This window comes from Dermacentor andersoni, chromosome 5, assembly GCF_023375885.2.
Source record: "Dermacentor andersoni chromosome 5, qqDerAnde1_hic_scaffold, whole genome shotgun sequence".
Lineage (NCBI taxonomy): Eukaryota > Metazoa > Arthropoda > Arachnida > Ixodida > Ixodidae > Dermacentor > Dermacentor andersoni.
The window spans coordinates 78,932,670-78,956,082 of NC_092818.1; the positions used below are offsets into that span (position 1 = coordinate 78,932,670).

The 23,413-nt window shown below is 44.1% G+C and overlaps 1 long non-coding RNA gene across 3 annotated transcripts in view; it reads right to left on the bottom strand.

The window, feature by feature from the left end:
* The window catches only part of LOC129385018 (uncharacterized), a 209,014-nt gene that overhangs the window by 13,125 nt on the left and 172,476 nt on the right, over nt 1–23,413 (bottom strand). The gene's annotated exons all lie outside the window — the stretch shown is intronic.

Consider the following 23,413-nt stretch of genomic DNA (forward strand, 5'->3'; position numbering starts at 1 on the left):
CCCTTGGAATCCAGTCCGTAACCCTTAATGACCATCGGTTATCTTCCCTCCTCATTACATGTCCTGTCCACGCCCATTTCTTTTTCTTGATTTCAACTAAGATGTCATTAACTCGAGTTTGTTCCCTCACCCAATCTGCTCTTTTCTTATCCCTTAACGTTACACCTATCACTCTTCTTTCCATAGCTCGTTGCGTCGTCCTCAACTTTTGTAGAACCCTTTTCGTAAGCCTCCGGGTTTCTGCCCCGTACGTGAGTACTGGTAAGACACAGCTGTTATACACTTTTCTCTCGAGGGATAATGACAACCTGCTGTTCATGATCTGAGAATGCCTGCCAAACGCACCTCAGCCCATTCTTATTCTTCTGGTTATTTCAGTCTCATGATCCGGATCCGCGGTCACTACCTGCCCTAAGTAGATGTATTCCCTTACCACTTCCAGTGCCTCGCTACCTATCGTAAACTGCTGTTCTCTTCCGAGACTGTTAAACATTACTTTAGTTTCCTGCAGATTAATTTTTAGACCCACTCTCCTGCTTTGCCTCTCCAGGTCAGTGAGTATGCATTGCAATTGGTCCCCTGAGTTACTAAACAAGGCAATGTCATCAGCGAATCTCAAGTTACTAAGGTATTCTCCATTAACTCTTATACCCAATTCTTTCCAATCCAGGTCTCTGAATACCTCCTGTAAACACGCTGTGAATAGCATAGGAGAGATCGTATCTCCCTGCCTGACGCCTTTCTTTATTGGGATTTTGTTGCTTTCCTTATGGAGGACTACGGTGGCTGTGGAGCCGCTATAGATATCTTTCAGTATTTTTACGTACGGCTCGTCTACACCCTGATTCCGTAATGCCTCCATGACAGCTGAGGTTTCGACAGAGTCAAATGCTTTCTCGTAATCAATGAAAGATATATATAAGGGTTGGTTATTTTCCGCACATTTCTCTATCACCTGATTGATGGTGTGAATATGGTCTATTGTTGAGTAGCCTTTACGGAATCCTGCCTGGTCCTTTGCTTGGAAGAAGTCTAAGGTGTTCCTAATTCTATTTGCGATTACCTAAGTAAATATTTTGTAAGCAACTGACAGTAAGCTGACCGGTCTATAATTTTTTAAGTCTTTGGCGTCCCGTTTCTTATGGATTATGATTATGTTAGCGTTCTTCCAAGGTTGCGGTACGCTCGAGGTCATGGGCATTGCGTATACAGGGTGGCCAGTTTTTCTAGAACAATCTGTCCACCGTCCTTCAACAAATCTGCTGTTACCTGATCCTCCCCAGTGCCTTCCCTCTTTGCATAGCTCCCAAGGCTTTCTTTATTTCTTCCGGCGTTACTCGTGGGATTTCAAATTCCTCTAGACTATTATCTCTTCCACTATCGTCGTGGGTGCCACTGGTACTGTATAAATCTCTATAGAACTCCTCAGCCACTTGAACTATCTCATCCATATTAGTAATGATATTGCCGGATTTGTCTCTTAACGCATGCATCTGATTCGTGCCAATTCCTAGTTTCTTCTTCACTGCTTTTACTCTTCCTCCGTTCCTGAGAGCATGTTCAATTCTATCCATATTATACTTCCTTATGTCAGCTGTCTTGCGCTTGTTGATTCACTTGGAAAGTTCGGCCAGTTCTATTCTAGCTGTAGGGTTAGATGCTTTCATACACTGGCGTTTCTTAATCAGATCTTTCCTCTTGTGCGATAGCTTACTGTTATCCTGTCTAACGGAGTTACCATCTACTTCTATTGCACACTCCTTAATGATGCCCATAAGATTGTCGTACATTGCTTCAACACTAAGGTCCTCTTCCTGAGTTAATGCCGAATACCTGTTCTGTAGCTTGATCCAGAATTCCTCTAGTTTGCCTCTTACCGCTAACTCATTGATTGGCTTCTTATGTACCAGTTTCTTCCGTTCCCTCCTCAAGTTTAGACTAATTCGAGTTCTTACCATCCTATGGTCACTGCAGCGCACCTTGCCGAGCACGTCCACATCTTGTATGATGCCAGGGTTAGCGCAGAGTATGAAGTCTATTTCATTTCTAGTCTCGCCATTTGGCCTCCTCCACGTTCACTTTGGGCTATCCCGCTTGCGGAAGAAGGTATTCATTATCCGCATATTATTCTGTTCTGCAAAGTCTACTAATAACTCTCCCCTGCTATTCCTAGTGCCTATGCCATATTCCCCCACTGCCTTGTCTACAGCCTGCTTCTTGCCTACCTTGGCATTGAACTCGCCCATCAGTATAGTGTATTTTGTTTTCACTCTACCCATCGCCAATTCCACGTCTTCATAGAAGCGTTTGACTTCCTGGTCATCATGACTAGATGTAGGTGCGTAGACCTGTACGACCTTCAATTTGTACCTCTTATTAAGTTTCACAACAACACATGCCACCCTCTCGTTGATGCTATAGAGTTCCAGTATGTTACCAGCTATACTCTTATTAATTTCTATACTCTTATTACTCTTTCTCCGCATGCAGGATAGCAAATTAGACTTCTTCTGGTTAAGTGCCTTGCGTTTTCTTTGTTTCTCTCGATGCATTTCTCTGCCTGCTTCATCGGCATGTTCGTTGCCCATGGTGCTACAGGGACCTAGAAACCACTGACAAGGGACGTCACGTCCTTTCTCAGCTAGTTAATGATACGGCTGTCTTATTTCCAGTACTCGCTCGTCTCTTGGTGCAGGTCGTAGAGTGGACAGCAGACATTTCGGGGCTGTTCTAGGCCCCGTAGGGACCACATAGCAGCACGTCGTGCTACAGCTGGTTCCGCGAAATGTCGGCTCAGTCCCAAATGCTTCGCAATTTATAGAGACCCTGTTTCGTACGACTGTGCTATTGAAGAGGCAACATCAGCATACAGAGGCAATGGTTGTGAAGCGTGAGTGCGCAACTCGCGGCAGGCAAGCTGTATATTAAATAGACCTGTGTTGTCTTATTTGTCTCGTCCCCATATGTTAGCGCCGTAAAGTGACATCGCAAAACATTTACCTACGGGAGTGATGTAAAGTAGACATAGAAGCTTAATGGCATGAAAGGCAGGGAGTCCGGCCCGAGATACATTCCCCTATCCAGCTACTGTGCATTGCGAAAAGCGTGAAAGAAAGAACAACAAGATGGGTGACAGCGACGCATGGGAGAAGAGGCAAAACACATAACGGGCGATTCTACACATCAGTCCTACCCAACATTCTATGCAGATACTTTTTAGAACGTTGAGTAAGGGCTGCGTGGCGTGAAAATCGCATTCGCGCGAAGGGTCCCTTATATAGCACCTTCTGAGAATGGTTGGCTGTCCACACGGATAAGAGCATCAGTCAACTTCTGTCGATCATCCATGTATGGGGAGTACTGGCAGACATTAGCACATGCTTTATACATTCATGAAACACGGTGCAGCTCACAGTCTGGAGACTCCGTGCGTCACATTAAGTGTATAGGCAACGATGTGCTAAAGCGCCCCTCTCGGCCTAAATCTGTGCTGAAGACTGGCACTGCTCCGCTATATTTTTTGGTTGACGACGAAAGAAACGTGGGTACGTGTTCATGAGGTTTGTTTCCTTTCTGCGATGATTGTCGGCCATGGGTATGCGCTATTCAAAATCGCCCAAATAACCACCATGTACGCTCGAGAGCTATAACTTTACGATTTAACTTGCAGCTACTCAATAAAGCGTAACTCGCATCAATATATATATATATATATATATATATATATATATATATATATATATATATATATATATATATATATATATATATATATATATATATATATATATTTTCTTGTCCGCTATGTTACCTCAATTTAATTGAAAGAAGCTTTTGTTTCCTGAATGCACAACTGAATGTCACCGTATTTTCATCGCTAAAATTATTTGAGTTGTTTAACTAATACACTTCATTTCGCCTGCGTATTGAGAAATACACGTACTGAGCTTTCGTTACCGTTATGAGATAGAACTCTACATTCTTCAAAATGTGCTAAACAGGCGGTGGTGGTGGTGGTGGTGGTGGTGGTGGTGGTAGTTGTTGTTGTTGTTGTTGTTGTTGTTGTTGTTGTTGTTGTTGTTGTTGTTGTTGTTGTTGTTGTTGTTGTTCGAACATGCACCGCGTCTGGTTGTTGCCACCCACCCGTCTCTAAATTCCATCTTCCTCCTCCTTCTCTTTCCCCTCTCTTACAGTACATCTTCAGTCTCAGAACGAAAGTTCTACAACATTTGGTTTACTCTACCACGTGTTTCAGCGAAGACCATATTTCTCTTTCCTTCCTTCATTCTTTCATTTTCATTTGCTCTGTGCGGGGGAAAATACTCACAAAATGCTTAAACACATGGCCAATAATAGCTAGTAGGGTGCCCAAATAAAACATGTGTCTTCAATGAACAGCCGAACCTGCAAATAATCTGATTAAGTTTGAAACTTAGGCTTCAAATAGCCCCAATTGTTCAGCATTACATTAAGAAAAAAAAAACAGTAAGCCATTAAAACTGTATTAATTGTCGAAAGATAAAAATAACACAAGATTAGAATTGGGCAAAGATTACGAAAAAGAAAGCGTAACAGCAAGGCGGAATGGACAGGCTCTCAGAATGAAGTGTGAGGTCAGCTTGAACTTAAATAAAGGAATGGTCAATACATAAAAACATAATACTGTTATTTTCTTTAAAATGTACCGCAGTATCTTTATTTATGTGTTACACTCAGTGACTCATTAAAACGTGATTCTGAACAAAAGTTTCTTAATTGCAGAAGGAGAACCGTGGGCATCTTTTATTTCTAGTGTAAGCTCATTCCAAACATTTGATTACGAGAATAAGTTATTCGAGATAAAATGACAATATTTATGAACCAAGCTATCGACTTTAGGAATAAACTGTTAATGGCTTCAGGTGGCGTGTTGTAATTGCTGTGTAGATTCCAGCCTGTACTCAAAACGAACCTCTGTTAGAAACCCTGCGTGTTGAACCAGTTCCAAGAAATAAGCCTCCGAAATGTGAAGTGAAGTGCACTGCTCTTCCAGTTAATATGTTACCACACTGAAAAAGCAATGCATTTCATGGCAGATTTTGAGTATGTATTTAGGAAAACCGGCGTTAGGTACACATTTTCTATGAAACGATTATGCTATGAGTACAGTCACATTTCGAATCTTCAGTTCCAACATGCCCTCTCAGAATATTAGTTTAAAAGTTAATTAGTAAGGCTTTGATAATATCTCTACTGGTAATTATCGCGCAAATTATGATGCCCGCCTACGCTAAGCTACTTCAATAGAAAGTGTGATCTTCTCTGAAATCTCTTATTGGTATAAATATGCCAGACAGTGGTCGTAGAAACTTGCCGTACGTATACTCTGCTGAGTAATACCTGAGTATAGCCGCATATAACTTACTGCTCACATTACTCTCGCTGCCGCACCCTACATATGAAATTCCATATAACTATATCCCACCTGCGGCCAGTTGTTTCTTTATCCACTTTCATTTCTGTTAATTTGTCATTCAGTAAGTACAAGTAAGTTCCCCTATGTTGTATTGGGTGTGTTTGTTTGTTAGCTTCTTATGATATGATTATTAAAAATTGTGCCCCTCGGCTCCCTGCTGTCTCCTCGTTCATACACGTATATATATATATATATATATATATATATATATATATGCATCACAGGGATGCCTTTTTCTCGCTGCGCCAGATTTTGAAGTGCCTGTGGCAGATAACACAATTTTAACCCTTGAATTAAATTACTCATCGAAGCGGTCATGCGATATGCTTTACTTGATAATTGACACGACCGTAGTAATTGTCTTCTTAATTAATTACTCTACCGCACATATCTCAAATTACGAATTGTTGCCAGTGAGTTCGCAAGGCGTATCCACTTTCAGATTTCAAATTTTATTCACAACGCATACATCGCTGTCTTGAAGACTCCCCCGTGAAGCAAGCTGTAGGCATACAGCTTGACGGAGGCCAAGGGGGCCGGTAATCGGCAGTAGCGGCAATGAATAAAGCGTTAGTAAAATGCGCACTCACATGCGTATGCACAGAACTAGATGTCTTCGCTGATTCTTCAGCGGCTGTTCAAGAACCCAAGAAGCTTCACAAAGCGATGGAAATCTCCCTGTCGACACACGCTATGAATAACAAAACAGCTGTTTGCGTCAAGGTACACCGGATGCAAGGCCATGCTGCGAACCCTCACTACATTGCTGCTGACCAGCAGGCACGCTGCCCTCCCAATCCAAATCTTCCGTCTTGTCCCCTTCCACCTCAAACTCTTAGCTCACTCCGAGCCCGTAAAAATTTTCTCCGGCAGGAGACTCTCTCTTATTCAACGGCGTGTCTACTCGCTCCCCCTACACCTTAATAGGGAGGAGGAAGTTTTGGTTAGGAGGCTTCGGGCCGGCGTGGCCCTTAGATTGGCTGTGGTCTCAACGTGGGAATGGTCGCATTTACCACTAGCTGCCACGTAACCATACTGCTCAGTCCCAGTGATGCGTACCACCTAATGCATGGACATGTCCAGGCTTACAAAGAAAGCGCTCGCCTGTCCTACTGCAAGCCGGCCTCTGCTACAGTGCCACAACCAACTATGGCCGCTGGATACATGATAAGAGATTCCACAAAACACTGCTTCAATTAACTACACAACACAGACCTCACAACCCGCATATAATACACATGTACCCATCAAGAATTATGCCTTAAGGGCGAGTCATTATGCCAATAAAAAAAGATACTCACACTATATTACACCACAAAAGTATATAATCCTATACACTACAATAATAATATACAGGGAGTTTCAGCGAAGATAGCTCAATTCTAGTTTATGGACCGGTCTACTCGAAACGGCGGACACTACTTGCACAAAAATATAAAAGCAAAATTGACTAATTAACAAGAATCCACTAATGAACGTTTAGCTAATTATCTTATGACCGATATTGCAATTTACAAATTCTAGCAGTGGAGTTCGCAAGGCGAATCCCCTTGCAACGAATTCTCAGGACGACACCAGTTTCTAGATATAAATTCCCGAACTTTGCGGAGAAATCCATCGGAGTTCCAGTTACTTGTGTGCTTCATTGTATTAAACGACATTTTCTTAAACAATTAACTGGAACGCCAATGCATTTCTCCGCAAAGTACGGCAATTTATATCTCGAAACTGGTGTCATCTTGAAAATTCGCTCCAAGTGGATCCGCCTTGCGAACTCCACGGCTATAATTTGTAAATTGCCATAAGGGGTAATAATTAATTAGTTAAAAACTTTATTAGTGAATTTTCATTAATTCGCCGATTTTGCATCTCAATTTTTTTGCAAGTATTGTCCGCCGCTTCGGGTAGACCAGCTCATGAACTAGAATTGTAATATCTGCCACAGGCAACCTTTGAAGATTTTTGAAAGTGTTCGCTGAAATACAGTGTATATGTGACGTGCCGTTGTGGCCGTCGGTTTCTAGGGGTTCCGGGGCGGCGTGAGACGCATCCAGACACAGTGAAGACCAGGAAGGGATTGGATTGGGTTGGATTTCCTCTTCGAAGGGACCGTCCGGGCTGCTTTATTCCTCAAGCCCTTCTCGTGAGTGCGAGCTCGGCGCCGATCTTTGTTGTTATCTCCACGCCAAGGCGCGAGAAACGTACGTACGCAACAAGCGTCGTCTGCTATCGCTCGTGGCGATATACTACCACAGTAATAGCTGCACAACCACAACTGTCGTGTCATTACTAAGGAGAATAGTTACAGTAACGGCAAATCTTCCATGGGAAAGCTCCCACGGCAGAGTTATTTGCTTTCTTCGTTTCCGCTAATATATAAACATATAATACTACACAAGAACAAATAAATATAATGCATCAATAAAATTAATAACAGACATATTGCGCATGTGAAAGCACACGTGAAAGCACGCCTCTAGTCAAGCATTCTTAATGTTTATTCAATATCATTGGTACACTGCGAGTTGCAAACTGCAAAAAAATAATTGGTTCTATAGGGCACGTTAGCAAGCACCTCTCACGTTACCTAGTCTGGCGAGTGCTCGAACGCTCTACAAGATTGGACACGCGCTCTTTAAGAATTCAGCAGTTTATCTTTCTGCAAAATAAAACTGATGTAGAAGGTGGCGTTTGTATCAGTTCTCGACACTATGTATCCTGTTTTTTCAGAAATAATTACTTTGCAGAGCGCAAACTGTCGACATGACTTGTAAAGCGAATGACTTTCTTTTCTAGAAGCAAGAGCCTGCATGCTAACGTTGTTTTCTATTGTTGTGTCCCCATATCAATGAACGATAGTTTAAGCTCGATCGAAAAAGTGAATGATAAATTTGGAAGAGGATTTGAGAGGGAAACAAGTGGCGACATCTCAACGACACAGCAAGAGCTTAGGAAAACTTCTTTTTGACAACCACATTTATGTGCGAGTTCCACTAGAAATCGTTTGAAGATACGACGCTCAACGTCTTGTGTTCTTGCCCTACATCAACAGAATGGGGCACTGTATTTAGCTGCATGCTAGCAACGGATCTGTTTTTGGCGGTGAAGATGATGCCCTTCGTCTTTTTAGCACTAACTTGAAGACAATTGCTAGGCGACCACGCATGTAATTTTGACAGACCAGATTTGGCACGTATAACTGAGTCGACTTCGTTCTCGCAAGAAAGATAAATGCTGGTGGTGTCCACCAGCGTGCAAGACAAAATTAACTTCGTTGTCAGTATTACTTAGATGATTAACATATACATTAAACGAAACGGGGCCCAGAGTGCTGCCGTGAGGGACTCAATTCTCTGAATTCTTAGATGACGACGTTAATAGCCACGCACTGCTGCCGATCAGTGAGATAAGAACGCAACAGTGAGCGCGTCGCTCCATGGATGAGGTAATTGAATGCTGAATCGAATGCTACGATTTTACTGGTCAAAACCATGGTTTGATTATGAGGCACGCCGTAGTGAGGGACTCCGTATTAATTTTGACTACCAGGGATTTTTTAACGTGGCCACAACGCACGGGACACGCGCGCTTTTTTTTTTGCATTTCGCCCCCATCGAAATGCGGCCGCGGCGGCCGTCATTCGATCCAGCGACCTCGTGCTTAGCAGCGCAACACCGTAGGCGCTAAACCACCTGGGCTAGTGGATGACGTATTGTAGTAGCTTAGTCAGAAGTACACCGTGATGGAGCAAGTGAAATGCTTTACGGTAGTCCATGAGAGATGCAAATGAGAGAAAGGCAGGGAGGTTAACCAGACTTAAAACCTCTGGTTTGCTACCCTGTCCATGAAAATGCCAAGTTCTAATTGCCATTTTTTCAATGCTCTCTAAAAGTATTTCCTTTTGCGCCAGCAGCGCAAGAACTCAGTAGACCTACCTTCTAAAGCCATGCTGGCAACCCGACAAGATGTTGTGCTTACAGAAGAAACTATATATAATCGCGACAGCATTATTTCAACGCCCTTAGAGAACACGGAATGCACAGATATTGGCCGGTATAGTTGGAAACGTGGATTGAATTCGTTGAAGGAAACATGAATTGGCAGGCGCATTGCTGAGGTCAGAAAAATCCTTATAATTATTAGAACGTTTTCAGACTTGGACCAGTTGGTTCTTCTGGTGCCGAGCGTGACCGTTCGTGCGTGCGGTGGCAGTGACTGCAACTTGCTCATGGTTGATCAACCAACGTGGTATCATACTTTCACTTTGCGGCTGCGCTATCTGCAACGGAACTATTTCTCTGGCTGTGGAGGGACAGCAGGCAGGCGCATCGTCATGATTTTACCCGACAAGGGTAAGGGGCAGAGCGGGGATATAAAATAAACCTCTCCTGCGCTCTTGCCGCTGACTGCAGTGTGACCCCACGTGGGCAGTGCAGTACAGGTGGTTCTGCAACGGTAGCCTTTCCGGCCAAACGCGCAAGCACTTCTGTCAGCTAACGCAATTCAATGTTCACATTAAGGCGTTACATGCAGCAGGACTCCGTTCGCTGAAGCAGCTACAATATTTCTTCACAATGTCGCTCAAGAAGAGACACACGCCACTGTTCAGCCGACTTCTGGACTTCTGTTGTTCAACAAATGGGTTGAAATCGGAAGTCAACCATTTATATTACCGTGTATAACGAAGAAAAAAAAAACCACAATGACAAATATGCTGTCCAAATTCGGGGTCATTACACGCCATGCCAGCGGTGCTATAAAACGCCAAACTAAACTGACGGTGGATTATAGCAAGGGGATAATAAATTAACAAAAAGTTCACGACGCATTGACGAATTTCGCAATTTGCTCGCATAAAAATAACGATTGTGAGCAGTATCAGCAATGCAGCACTTGGAGAGAACTATCTATGTAAAGAAGATAAGAATCTACTGAGCAAGACAGCAATGTTCAGCTCTGGGCGAAATATTCAGTACGAAATAACTGCAAACAGCATGTTCAGGTCGTTGAGAGCACTTCCTCCCCTCTGTTTCTGTCCTCTATCGACACTATTGACATCAAACTTGAACAAGAACGAAATTCCTCAATGTGCCTGCCATTACAACACGCATGATAACAACATCATGAACTCGGTCATAAAGTTTTGAGAAAGGTATGCTTGGCAGTGTCGAGAACTACGTGATTTAATTCGGTGACACACAGCGGAACCTCTCGACTCGCGAGCATCAAGAACCATTTTAAACCAAAGAAAGAAAGAAAGAAAAGTTCACAGCAAGAACAGTCGAAGCCACTTGCGCTATACTTGACGTGCACTTGTAGCAATTGTGAAACTCAAACCGCAGTAAACAAGAAAGCGCCCGCGCGTGTGTTTTCCAGTATACTCGTCCAAGCATAAACAAACCCATTCAACTCTTCATGTGCCCGCCTCTTCGAGGTTTTGCACCAGCGCTCATCCACGCCTTGGAAGACAAACAAACAAACAAACAAACAAACAAACAAACAAACAAACAAACAAACAAACAAACAAACAAACAAACAAACAAAGCGCGTTCCACAAGTGACTCTGCCGTAAGCACTGCCCTGTTCCCGCCTGCCGCCTCTGTGTTTTCTTTTCTTTATCCCACCTTCTCTCTCTCTCTCGCTCGTTTGCCTCGGCAAGAGTGGGCGCACGGCAGAAGCCCGTGTCATTTCCTGAGTTAAGCAGACACGAATTGCGCCCGCTATTCAAATGCATCTGCGCGAGTTGAGCAGCCGACTGTGCTGCTGCCTGGCTGACTTCCATTCCCAGCGCCACGCTTCACAGTCCCCATCCTCACCACACACACTCTCAACTTCGCTTTTGCTCCGGCAGGCCCCGGCTGTCCCTTTCTTTCTTTCCCACCAGCCACGCGTAGCGAGCTACACGGCGTTGTCGAATAGAAAAATACCGCGTCCGAGTTTGACTCGTTTAACGCGTGCCCGGTTTCTCTCTCCCCCCCTTTCTCTCTCTATTCCTTGACAGCTGTGTGCACGCTCTGAGTCGGTGCGTGTCGTCACAAGACCCTACCTCCTTCTCTCCCCCCTCTCCGCTATTTAGTTTTGTCATTGTCGCACTGGAGCAGCGTTAGTCAAAGATGCGAAAAAAAGGAGGAGGAGAGCTTCGGAGAGGATGAGCAAGAGGACAGAATGGTGATGGAACACACAACGCGCGGTACAAAAGGTGAGCGAAAGTGAGCGGCTGGAGCAGAGAGAGAGTGGGGAGAAGACGCGAAGAGACGGGCCACTTGTTTTATGGATTCCGGCGGAAGCCGGGCGGAGCCGGGAGAGCCGGCAAGCCTCGGGTCCAAGAGCGCGCGAGCGGTGCCGAGTTTTCCTTGTCCGCGCTAATTTCGTAATTGAATAATGAGCGCGGGGACGAACGAAAAAGGAAAGCGAGCGAGCACAACCGGTGGAAGGCATGCAGGACGGGCGTGTACGAACAAAATAGGAGAAAAGAACAACAAGTCCGAGGCTTTAGCGTAGAAGGAAATAAAAAGCGCAAGAAGGCGGGAGAGGGAAAGAAGGAGACTGGCGCGGTGTAAACTGGCCCGGTGGCCGCGAGGCCCCGTATCAAACAGAAAAGAGGGACGACGCGAGAGGAGGTCCTCGCAAATGCGTTTCCGGACAGAGAGCCACCGCGAAGAGCGTTCCGGCGGCGGAAACGCGGCAAAAACGCCAAGAGTCGCGTGTACGGGCGCTCTCGCAAGCCGCGACCCGAACACCAAAGGGACCCGCGCGTTGCGAGCAGGGACCAAGAAAGAAAGAGAAAAGCACGAATTACGAATAACGAGTTGCGTCCTCTCGCTCTTGTTTGACCGGCAGCGCGCGTTGGAGTGCGCTGTTGCAGCAGCCACCTCGTCTCGCGTTTCTTGTTTCGTTTCGTTTACGGAGGGGGGGGGGGGGGGGGGGGGGGGGGGAGTAGTCGGTTCACTCAGTTTGCAAGTGACGCATCTGCGCAAGGCTTAGCGGCGCGAGTGGAGTTCGGAGGAGCAGTGTTGTACAGACTACGGCCTCGGTGTCCCGTCTCTACATGTTCTTTGTGCCTCGACCACGCTCCCGGAGCTATATCGTAGGTTTCCATGCACTTCGTCAAAGTGAGTAAATAAACAAACAAAAAGTGCGACCCGCGGATCTCGACGGCAGATACAAATCGCTCGGCGCAGAGCACGTTTGTCGCGCCGTCTCTGGTGCATTTCCGATAGAGCAAAAGAAAAAAAAAAAAAGATAAGCCTAAACCGGTCGCGGACTGGCCCAATTAGCGAACACCGAAAACTGGGAGTCCTCTCACTGTCTCTTTCTCTCACTGTTAGTGTTCCGGGAAAGTCTGTCCTTTCCAGCCAGTTCTTTCGGACGGTATGGCTTTTTCGTTAAATTTCTCGATTTCTTCATTCACTTTTCCCCGCTTTGCACTGACGCGAACGAAAGAGGCTTTCCCTTCCACAGACCACTTCTCCAATGCTTCGCGGAAAGAGTATTCTTTGCTGTTTTTTTTTTTCTTCTTTTTTTCGAGTGATGGTGGTTGGCCTTGTCATACCCCTCCCATAGGCGCGCGTGGTTAATTTTCCCTACATGCGTGATTAGGATCCCTGCGAGTGCGCATAGAGTGCCTACTTATCGACGCTCATTAATTTCGGTTGGTGGGGGAAGGACAGATGTGCCGGCACCACGGCTGCCCGGATTCGATTTCGCATCAGAATTAGTGCCAACACACGCATTCACGAAAGGCGGGTGAGGAATATCGGGAGAAGCAAGATGTTTGATGGGCGTTGATTACCCCCGAAAACGTGGAACGGGTCCTCGTCGTTCTTGTTTTACTGCCGACGACGGTTTTCGACGGGAACGCCTGTCACGATATTTATCTTTCCCCCGTGCTTGAAAACGCTTAGAACCAGCAGTAACGAGAACGGTTCGTGTGGCGTTCTTATTTACTTTTGTGTTTCTCCCGCGTAGGAGAACGTCCGTGTTGGCGTATATATACGCTCTGAATGGCAACCGTTACAATCGCACTGGTCGGATCACTTGGGTAAGCCATGTTCAACGATTCGATAAAGTGAATAAATCTAAGCCTTCGGATAAGTGAATGCCAGAACCTTTCCGCTTCGTGTGGTAGTGTTTACATTTTTCATGTGGCCTAGCGTCAATACCTTTTTTTTTTTTTTTTCCTTTCGGATGAGTGTAGCAATTGTGTGAGGCAACTCAGGAGACAACGCTGGCGTAAACTTAGGAACGTAAACTTGAGTGGCAAAGTGGCCAGTAAACACTTTTACGCTACCTGAAGGCATCAAGACTGCCAAAGTCGAGGCCCTTGCTATGCAATTAACGAGAAGAAGCGGAACCTAGAGGATCGAATTTTTGTCTACTAATTTCATGTGCTACGTGACGTCTGCATTCAAGATAGTGTTCTGCATCCGCCGCCACGGCAATGAGCGGCGCGGGCTAACAATCCCAGAGTCAGAACTTGTACACATACATGCGTACCCAAGAATGTGAACATGGGAACAGCCGTCGCCGCAGCGCGAATGGTAGAGCAATGCCTGCATAGTGCGGATGATGCCCGTTCGACTCCCACCAGCGGAAATATGTTCTTTTTTTTTCGTCCGCTTCCATTTCTATTCGCCGTATCAATTCTTCATTTCAATTAAAAAAGCACGCGCAGGTCCTTTATTCCACATGATAACCTTGTCTTCATTGTCTGTTGGCTTCGTGTGGCTTTGCAATAAAAAAAATATTGAGCCCCGTGGTTCATATTATTCCTGTTTATTGTGTATGTCTGTGTCTATAAGTATAGTGTGGTGGTTGTGTGTACATGAGGTTACGTCAACTTCTATTTCCATCGCCTCCCTCCTGAAGAGTATAGGCAGGCGTTGTGCCCCTCTCAATGACAGTTGCCAGCCTGCTCCTTCCCTATTTCCTTCTCTGTCCAATCTAGTGCGTTTTCATATTTTATAATAATGATAATAATAATAATAATTGTTGTTGGTGGTGGTGGTGTTTAGCGTAAATGTCACTCAGCACCTGGAGTAGCATACCAAACGCTCAGCCAAGCTAACATCTCAAATTTATCGTGAAAGTGCTCACCTCTCTCTCTCTCTCTCAAGAGAAAGAAAGAAAAACCTATACTGGACGATATTTGTAGAGGTCATTGGGCCTTAGTGAATGTGCGCTGTCGAAAATCGGACAAATCGACACCTGAACTTCGTTCACAGATTTCTACTGGTGTACAACACTCGTCGCTACTGCACAACCCTCGGCAGCCAATGAATGTTACACGCACATAAATCACTGCGGGTAACTGATTTGAGTGAGAAGCCCTCTATTAGGCACGCTTTGAGACGAAACGACTAATGCTAACCTAATCTATAGATAAGACTTATAATATTTGAACATGAGCGTCATATCTGACGCGCACAAATGGCGATCGCAGACAAGAAAGTAGTGCGTGACACTACATATAAGAAAGATAAAACATTCGTAATAATATGCTCGGAATGAAAATATGTCTGAATATTCGTACAACGAACTTAGCTGCGTGGCGTCCTACAAAGAACGAGTGGCACCTGCGCTGTTCGCCGCCCAGCTGAAGCAAGGAATTGGAATTTATTTCGTTTTCAAGAGACTGTCAGGAGAAACAATAAAAAAAAATTATCTACCTTGTCACAGAGGCCAGCTAGTGTGAAGGATGAACTATACTAAAGGCACATTTGTCTTCCGTAAGCGATATCTTTCAGCTGACCTCTTTCTCCGCGCAGTTATGTCGATGCTCAGTTGTCGTGCCGACCTCTTTATGACGCCGGGTTCCAAGGGGATTGTAAATACACGGCGGGGGCGCCAGCTCAAGCGATATCCCGTTTCCCTTCTCTTGCCCGCTTTCGTTCCCAACCATCCCTTCCTTTTCTCCCCTTCCCGACCTCTCCCCAATCTTCCGCCGTACCCTCGCTCTCACCCCCTCTCCCCACGCGGCCGTTTCGTGGGGCGTTTGGCGCGTGATTAAGCGGTCTACAGGGCCGATTTAGCAGCCCTGGTCAGCCGAGCCAAGCCGCAGCCGTAGCAGGGCCGGTGCCAGAGGCTCTGCGTGCTGGTCATTTATCTTCTCCTCCAATGCCCCGGCCACTTTGCCCCGGGTTCAAGCTGCTTAACGACTGCGCGCCGCTGAACAGCGTGGCACACGTGCTTCGTATTACACCACAAGGCCAGGGAGGCTCGGGCGAGGGTAACGAACAGGTGCACACGAACACATGGGCTTCCTTGTTCTTTTTTTGTATATTGCTTTTCTAGATATTGCGATTTCTTTCTTCCTGGTTGTGCTGGGGAGAGAGCATAAGCGTTTAAGCCCAACCTGTTGACAAACTGCAGAAAGTGAGCCCATTTCCCAAATTTCTCTGCGTTACTTTTTCTTTCGGCAACTTGTAATAACGCGGTGTATATGAAGTGCGTTGTATGTAATGTCAGCTTTCTTTTTGTCTTTTCATTCGTTGAGAAGTCGCTAAACGGGGTAGCCGTTCACGGCAGGCGCGTTACACCAATACACAAAGCCAGACGACAAACCTACAGGAAAGTAAAATGGAGGGTGTATGAAACTACCCGGGTGAAAAAAAAAAAAAAGAACGTGTAATCCTGCCAATGGCGTTGCTTACAATATATCAGCAGTCTGCTCACTTTAACGCAGCGCCTCCTTGGCTGCGACATTAATTTGGAGCTTCAAGGTGTACTGGAGATGCTTATTGAGACCGCTTTGCTGAGCCGGAAAAAAAAAACTTGCCGTTGCGCAATGCTTTAACACTTTACAAATATTCAAAAACTAAAAAAACAACGTACACCTGCCCTGCTTCCCACTCGAGAGCACATTAGGGAAGCATGCAAGAAAATAGATCCATATGTCACAGACTTTGGATCTGAATTTCATATTCATATAGACTTCGCCATTTTCTAAGCCTCATTAATTTTGGTGCCTCGTTATATTTAGCCTTGTTTCTTGCTCCAGGTGGGAACAACAATCTGTCGTCTATCTATTCCAGCTTCACTTTCGATACGTTAAACCACGTCCAGGTATTAGCACAGAAATAGGTAAACCTCTAACCAGTTCCCCATTAACTTCTCTAGTTTGGTACAACGTATAGTGCTTGTAATAGTGCTTGGGTCACTTATTTTGCATGCAAGCTTCCTATTTCGTGTCCGCTGCAGTATGAAGGCGAGTGGAAGAGAGGCTATTTATAGCAAGGCAGATATTCTTGCACGCGTGCTTACGGCATGCTACTCTGCATAGGAAGGTGGGAAGGGGATTAAAGGATTCCGGAGGAGAGCGGCAAAAAGAAACCGAATAAGACATGCATGAGCAAACATTACAGGAGATACAATGACGAAAAATACGGGGCTTTCGTTTGTAAAGAAGCAAGCTTTGGACAAAGCCTCTTCCATACCACCAGTTACTCAATTCTGTCTGGCGTCAGCTCACAGATTTCACGCAATAATCAAATTTTGTTTACTTTCGTTCTATATCATTTATTGCATTCTGCTAGCATGTATGTAGACTGAGCGAGAGTGAACGAAAGTTCAACACACTAAAGGTAGCGGTAACAAACTAATATGTAATAAGACAAGATCACAAAACGAGGAAGTTGATGATGATCATCATCAGCAGCAGCAGCACCAGCAGCCACCGCCACCACCTATATTCAACACCACTGCCGGACGCAAGGCGATCTCCAATTACCAGTATCTTGCGCTCGCTGATCCCAACTTGCCCCTGTAAATTTATTAATTTCCTCACCCTACGTATAGTTTTCTACCATCCTCGACTGCGCTTCGCTTCCCTTGGTACTATTTTCAAACTCTAAGGGTCTACCGGTCATCTACACTACGCATTGCATGGATTGCCCAGCTCCATTTTTTTCCTCTTAATGTCAGCTACAATATCGGCTATCCCTGTTTGCTCTCTGATCCACGATGTTCTCTTTCTGCCTCTTAACATTACCCCTAACATTTTTCATTCAATCGCTCTTTGAGCAGTCCTTGTACAATTTCATTTTGAACGACAGTGGTAAGCTCCTAATAAGGATTTGGTAATGCCTGCCGTACGCCAATCCAGTTTATTCTTCTGTAAATTTCCTTCTCGTAATCAAGGTCCCCTATAAATAATTGACCTAACTAAGCGTATTGCTGTACAGACTCTAGAGGCTGGCTGGCGATCCTGAATTCTTGTTTCATTGCCAGGCTATTGAACACTATATTTGTCTTCTGAACATTAATTTTCAACTCCACGCTTACCGTTTCTCGGTTACCGTTTCCCAATCTAATAGATTGAATACTTCTAAGCATGCAGTGAATAGTATTGGAGAAATTGTGTCTTCCCGCCTGACCCCTTTCTTCATAGGTAACTTTTTACTTCTCTTGTGGAGAACCAAGGTAGCTGTGGAATCATTGTCGATATTTCTCAAGATATTCACGTATACCTCCTGTACTCCTTCATTAAGCGATGGCTTTATGACTATGGTGTCTGAATTGAATCAAATGCCTTTTCATAATATATGACACCCAACTTGAGGAAGGGCAGGCTGCTTTAGTTGCGGATCTAAACTACGTCAGAAATGACCGTGCAGCTGCTTCAGAAACGGTGCGTCGACTTCAAGAAGCAAACGCGACTTTGCGGGCCGATCTAAAGGCAGCCCACGACAGGCAGTCTGCCGCAGATGGCGAGGTCAAGCTGCTGAGTACGAAGCTTTCTGCAGTGGAGTCGAGGACTTCACTTGAATGCCCAGGTGGCCCGGGCACAGGCTCTCATTCATTGAGTAAATTTTCTGAGCAGATTCAAAAAATTTCTTCGAGGTGTGATGAAAACGAAAATAGAATGAGACGCTCAAACTTGCTGTTCTTTGGCATACATAGAAGATAATGCTCGAGAAGACTGGGCTGCATCGGAGCGGAAGATAATTTCTTTCTGCTCAGAGAAACTTGGTATCGCTGTAACGGGCGCCCACTTTGACAAAGTGCATAGAATAGGTAAGTTCGCTGACGAAAAGCGCAGACCTATCATTGCTAAGCTGACATATTTTAAAGATAAAGGACGCATCTTGGCTGCTGCGCACAAGCTAAAAGGTTCTGGTATCTACGTTCGAGAGGACCTTTCATTTTCTACACGACAAGCCACAAACAATTGATCGATCACGCGAAAACAATAAATAAATCATTCAAACTTTCAGTTGACCGACTGCGCATCGATAACAAATCTTATGCATATGATGCCACAAAGCGTTCAGTAATAGAAATCAGCAGATAGCTAGACCAAGACACATGTGAAGCGCCGCTAACTCATCGCATTGCTAAATCGTTAACAATATCAGTCACTAATATTAGAAGCCTGATGTCGAAACGCGAACTCGTCTCATCTTATCTTGAAGACTGCGACTGCACTATTCTTGCTCTCGCCGAAACCTGGCTTTCCCCCGAGTTAGCCGATCCCGAAATTCTTCCCATTAAGCTAACCTATAATATTTATCGCTGCGATCGCTCAGCTAGAAGAGGCGGCGGCGTCCTCCTCGCTATTAAAAGGACTATCGCATCGTACATTATTGACACATCTTCAGGTCTGGAGATTGTCTGGGCCGCATGCCGCTGCCGTTCTGCTAAAGCTTTAATAGGCGTTTGTTACCGCCCTCCAAATTGTAGTCATTGCTTCGTTGATGAACTGCGCAAGAGCATTGCTAAAGCCACCCAGTTTTGTCCAACTGAGTTCACATACCTTATTGGCGGCTTTAATCTTCCTCTCATTGATTGGCCAAACTTATCGTCATCCTGCAGTTTTTCATCAGAATTCATTAGCCTAACATTAGATTATAATCTGTTCCAGATCATTAAAGAACCTACCCGTGGCTCTAACGTCTTAGATCTTATACTAACTAACGCCCCAGAAACTATAGAACAAGTAACATGCTCGGATGGTTTCAGTGACTACAGATTACTGAATGTATCCATCAGTATCCCATTACCATTTAGAGGTGTCTTAAGTAAGACAATTCGTGACTACAACAAGGAAAATTGCGAAGTAATCATCATTGAGCTAGAATCATTTCTTGAACATCATTTTCTACCTTCGTTCCACACTAAGTCTGTTCATGATAACTGGGTCATGTTCAGAGATAAGTTATGCGCATTGGTTGAGCAGAACATTCCTTTAATCAGAATAACTGAAGACAAAAACAAACCGTGGTTCACTAAGTCCCTTCATCTACTCAGAAACAAAAAGAAACCTTCATACAGAACTGCAAAACGAACCGGCAACCCGTCAGCTTGGGAAAGGTATCTTAACTGTTTAAGTTCTTACTGCTCCGCTCTCAATGTAGCCAAAAATAAGTATTTTCCCAAGACCTTCCTTCACTACTGAAATCTAATCCCAGAAAGTTCTGGCAAATTTTATCTCCTGAACGCAATACTAACGACATCTCGTTACACAATAAAGAAAACAACATTCCTATTCCTAACAGTGAGTGCGCTCAAGTTTTTAATAAATTTTTCTCATCCGTATTCACGAAAGAAAGTATTACTAATTTGCCCATTGTTGCAGACCTAGATTACCGGTACATGCAACCTATTGACATTACTATTGATGGTGTTGTTAAGCTCATTAATAACTGGAAAGTTTCGTCTTCAGCAGGCATTGACAATATTAATTCTAAATTACTAAAACATACAGTATTAGTATCTAGCAAGTTCTTATTTCACATTTTTCACCAATCTTTAATGACAGGTCAGATACCCCAAGATTGGAAAACAGTCAAAGTCATACCCATCTTCAAAGACGCTGACAAAAACTTAGTTGAGAACTACCGACCGATATCGCTAACGTGCATATGCTGTAAAATGATGGACCATATTACTGCATCTCATGTTGATCAATATCTAGAGTCGAACAACTTCTTTTTTCATAATCAACATGGTTTCAGGAGAGGTTTGTCGTGCGAAACGCAACTGCTTGAATTTACGACAGATTTACATTTTAACATGGACTCAAACCTTCAAACTGACAGCATCTTTCCGGATTTTTCTAAAGCTTTTGACCGCGTAGCTCATTGTCGCCTGTTTTTGAAGTTATCATCATTAAAACTTGATTTACTAACTCTATCCTGGCTTCGAAATTTTCCTTCTAACAGACAGCAGTTTACTTACGCTAACAGCTTCTCCTCGCCCCTTTCAGATGTTTCATCCAGTGTACCACAAGGAAGCGTTCTTGGTCCCTTACTCTTTCTGATATACATTAATGACATACCCAATAACTTATCATCATGCATGCGCATTTTCGCTGACGATTGCATTATCTATCGTTCTATTAACACCTCCGATGACCACCTGATCCTCCAAAATGATCTTAACCAAATTATTAATTGGTGTGACCCCTCGCTAATGACTTTAAATTCATCAAAATGTAAAGTGATGTGCTTCACCCGCAAACGCACTAACTTGGACTATTCTTACTCTATTAAAAATATCCCATTATCTCGGACCTCATCATTCAAATATCTAGGCGTAAATCTTTCAACAAACCACTCCTGGACTTCTCACATTACCACCATCTGTGCCAGTGCTTCTCGATCACTGGGTTACCTGCGACGTAACCTTCGGAACTCACCTCCACTTATCCGCGAACTGGCATTTCAAACATTTGTTCGCCCTCGACTTGAGTTCGCCGCTCCCCCCCCCCCCCCCAGTCTGGTCTCTCCACCAAAATTACTTAATTACCATGCTGGAATCAATCCAAAATAGAGCCGCACGTTTCATTTCCCGAAATTATGACTACCGTTCTAGCGTAACTCAAATAAAGATTCACCTTTCACTTCATCTGCTAAGTACTCTTCGTGACATAGCCCTTTTGTCATTATTTCATAAATACGCCCACCACACTAACAAATGTTACTTACACCTAGAGACGTCATCGCACACGTCGCACAGATTATACAATCGTCATAGCTTCACGCGCATCTATGGTAAAGCAGAAGCATTTGACTGGTCTGCAATCCCACGTGCCATTCGGCTCTGGAACAACCTTCCCGACAACATCGTTGCAGAAACTGACCGCAAAAAATTGAAGCACTCACTGAACTCGCTTAACCCTTGTTAACCATTAATATCACACTCACTGTTCTGTGTTATTTTTTCTACCTTTTTCTTGCACTGTTATACGTTTGTTACAAACTTATATAGTTCCTTTTTATTGTACTCATATGCAGCTTTATGAAGCTAATGTTTCTCTGACTCTTAGGCTGTGCACTTGGCTGCTGTTTTCTTTTATTATTGTTGTTACTAGATTGTATGTACTTGATTGTATGCCCCCCTTACTCAATCCCCATGTAGGGGCCTTGTAAGGTATTTTACAAATAAATAAATAAATAAATAAAATAACTAAATAAATAAATAAATAAATAAATAAATAAATAAATAAATAAATAAATAAATAAATAAATATAGAGAGGCCGATTGTACTCCGCAAATTTCTCGGTGACCTTACGTGGAAATTATCCATTATAGAATATCCCTGCCTGAAGCCAGCCTGTTCTCTTGGTTGTTTGAAGTGCTGCCTTAATTCCATTGGAAATTATCTTGGCGAATGTTTTATAATACTGAAAGCAACCTAATGAGTCTATAATTCTTCAATTCTTTAACGTCTCTCATCTTATGGATCAGTATAATGTTATCATTCTTCCAGCTCTCCGGTGCAGTCGAAGTCGTGAGACATTACAAGTATATCTCTTCCGTATTTGATTAAATCGACTGTTATTCCATCTTCTCCTGCCCCTTTTCCTCAAGTCATGTCTTGCAAAGCCCTTCTAAATTCATTGCTAGGTATAGAAGAATCCCCTGTATACTGTTCACCACTACTTCGAATGAAGGTAGCATGGCTGCTCCGAGTACTGTACAGGTCAGTATAGAATTCTTCTGCTGCTTTTACTATATCATCTAAATTGCTGATGACATTACTCTGCTTATCTTTCAGTGCATACATCTTGCCATGTCCTCTGCCAAGTTTTCTTCTCACTGATTTCACGACGCGGCCATATTTTAATGCTTCCTCAATCTTTCCCACGCTATAACTTCGAATTTTCCTTATTTTGTTCGTGTTGATCAGTCTTGACAATTTAGCGAATTCTATCTGATCTCGTGAATTGCATACTTTCATGCTTTGCCATTTGTTTATTAGGTCATTTATTACTTGGGAGAGCTTACCAACTGGTTGCCTTGGTGCCTTACCTCCCACTTCAATTGCTACTTCTGAAACCAGTTGAACATATAGTTGTGCAATCCCCTGAATCTATACAGAGTGCAATCAAAATTAATTTCCACAAAAACAGAGCAACGTCATAAAACAAGACAGTACAACTATACTTGAGAACTGCATCTGCTTCGTCGTTGCGCTACTAAACTAGAAGTCGTGGGTTCGATCACGGTCGCGGCGGCCTCATTCAGATGGGGGAAATGAACGAAAAACACCCGTGCGCCCTGCTCTGGGTGCGCGTTAAAGAACTCCAGTTGATTAACATTGATCTGGAGCTTCCCGCTATGGCGCGCCTCTTAACCAAATTGTAGCATTTGCACGTAAAACGCCACAGTTCTTTTTTTTTTTTTAGGGGCCGCCGATCAACAACAATATTCAAAAACCTCCTGCATGTATTGTTTTACTTCCTCCCGGTGACAGTTTTTCACCGGGTTTTCATCGCTACCAATTTGGCGGCTCGGCACAAAAATGCGCCTACTGCATCGTAAATTTTGCGAATGTCTATAGCTAAACGGCCTCGTCTAATCACATTTCACGCGAGACAGGAATAATTTTGGGTATTTTCGAATGTATGCAAGTGAGGGTGATTACCGAACAATGCGCGGCCATACCTCTACGAAAAGGGGATGCAGTTTACCCGTGGTTTCAGGTTCGAAGAATGACAACCATGCTCACCGATA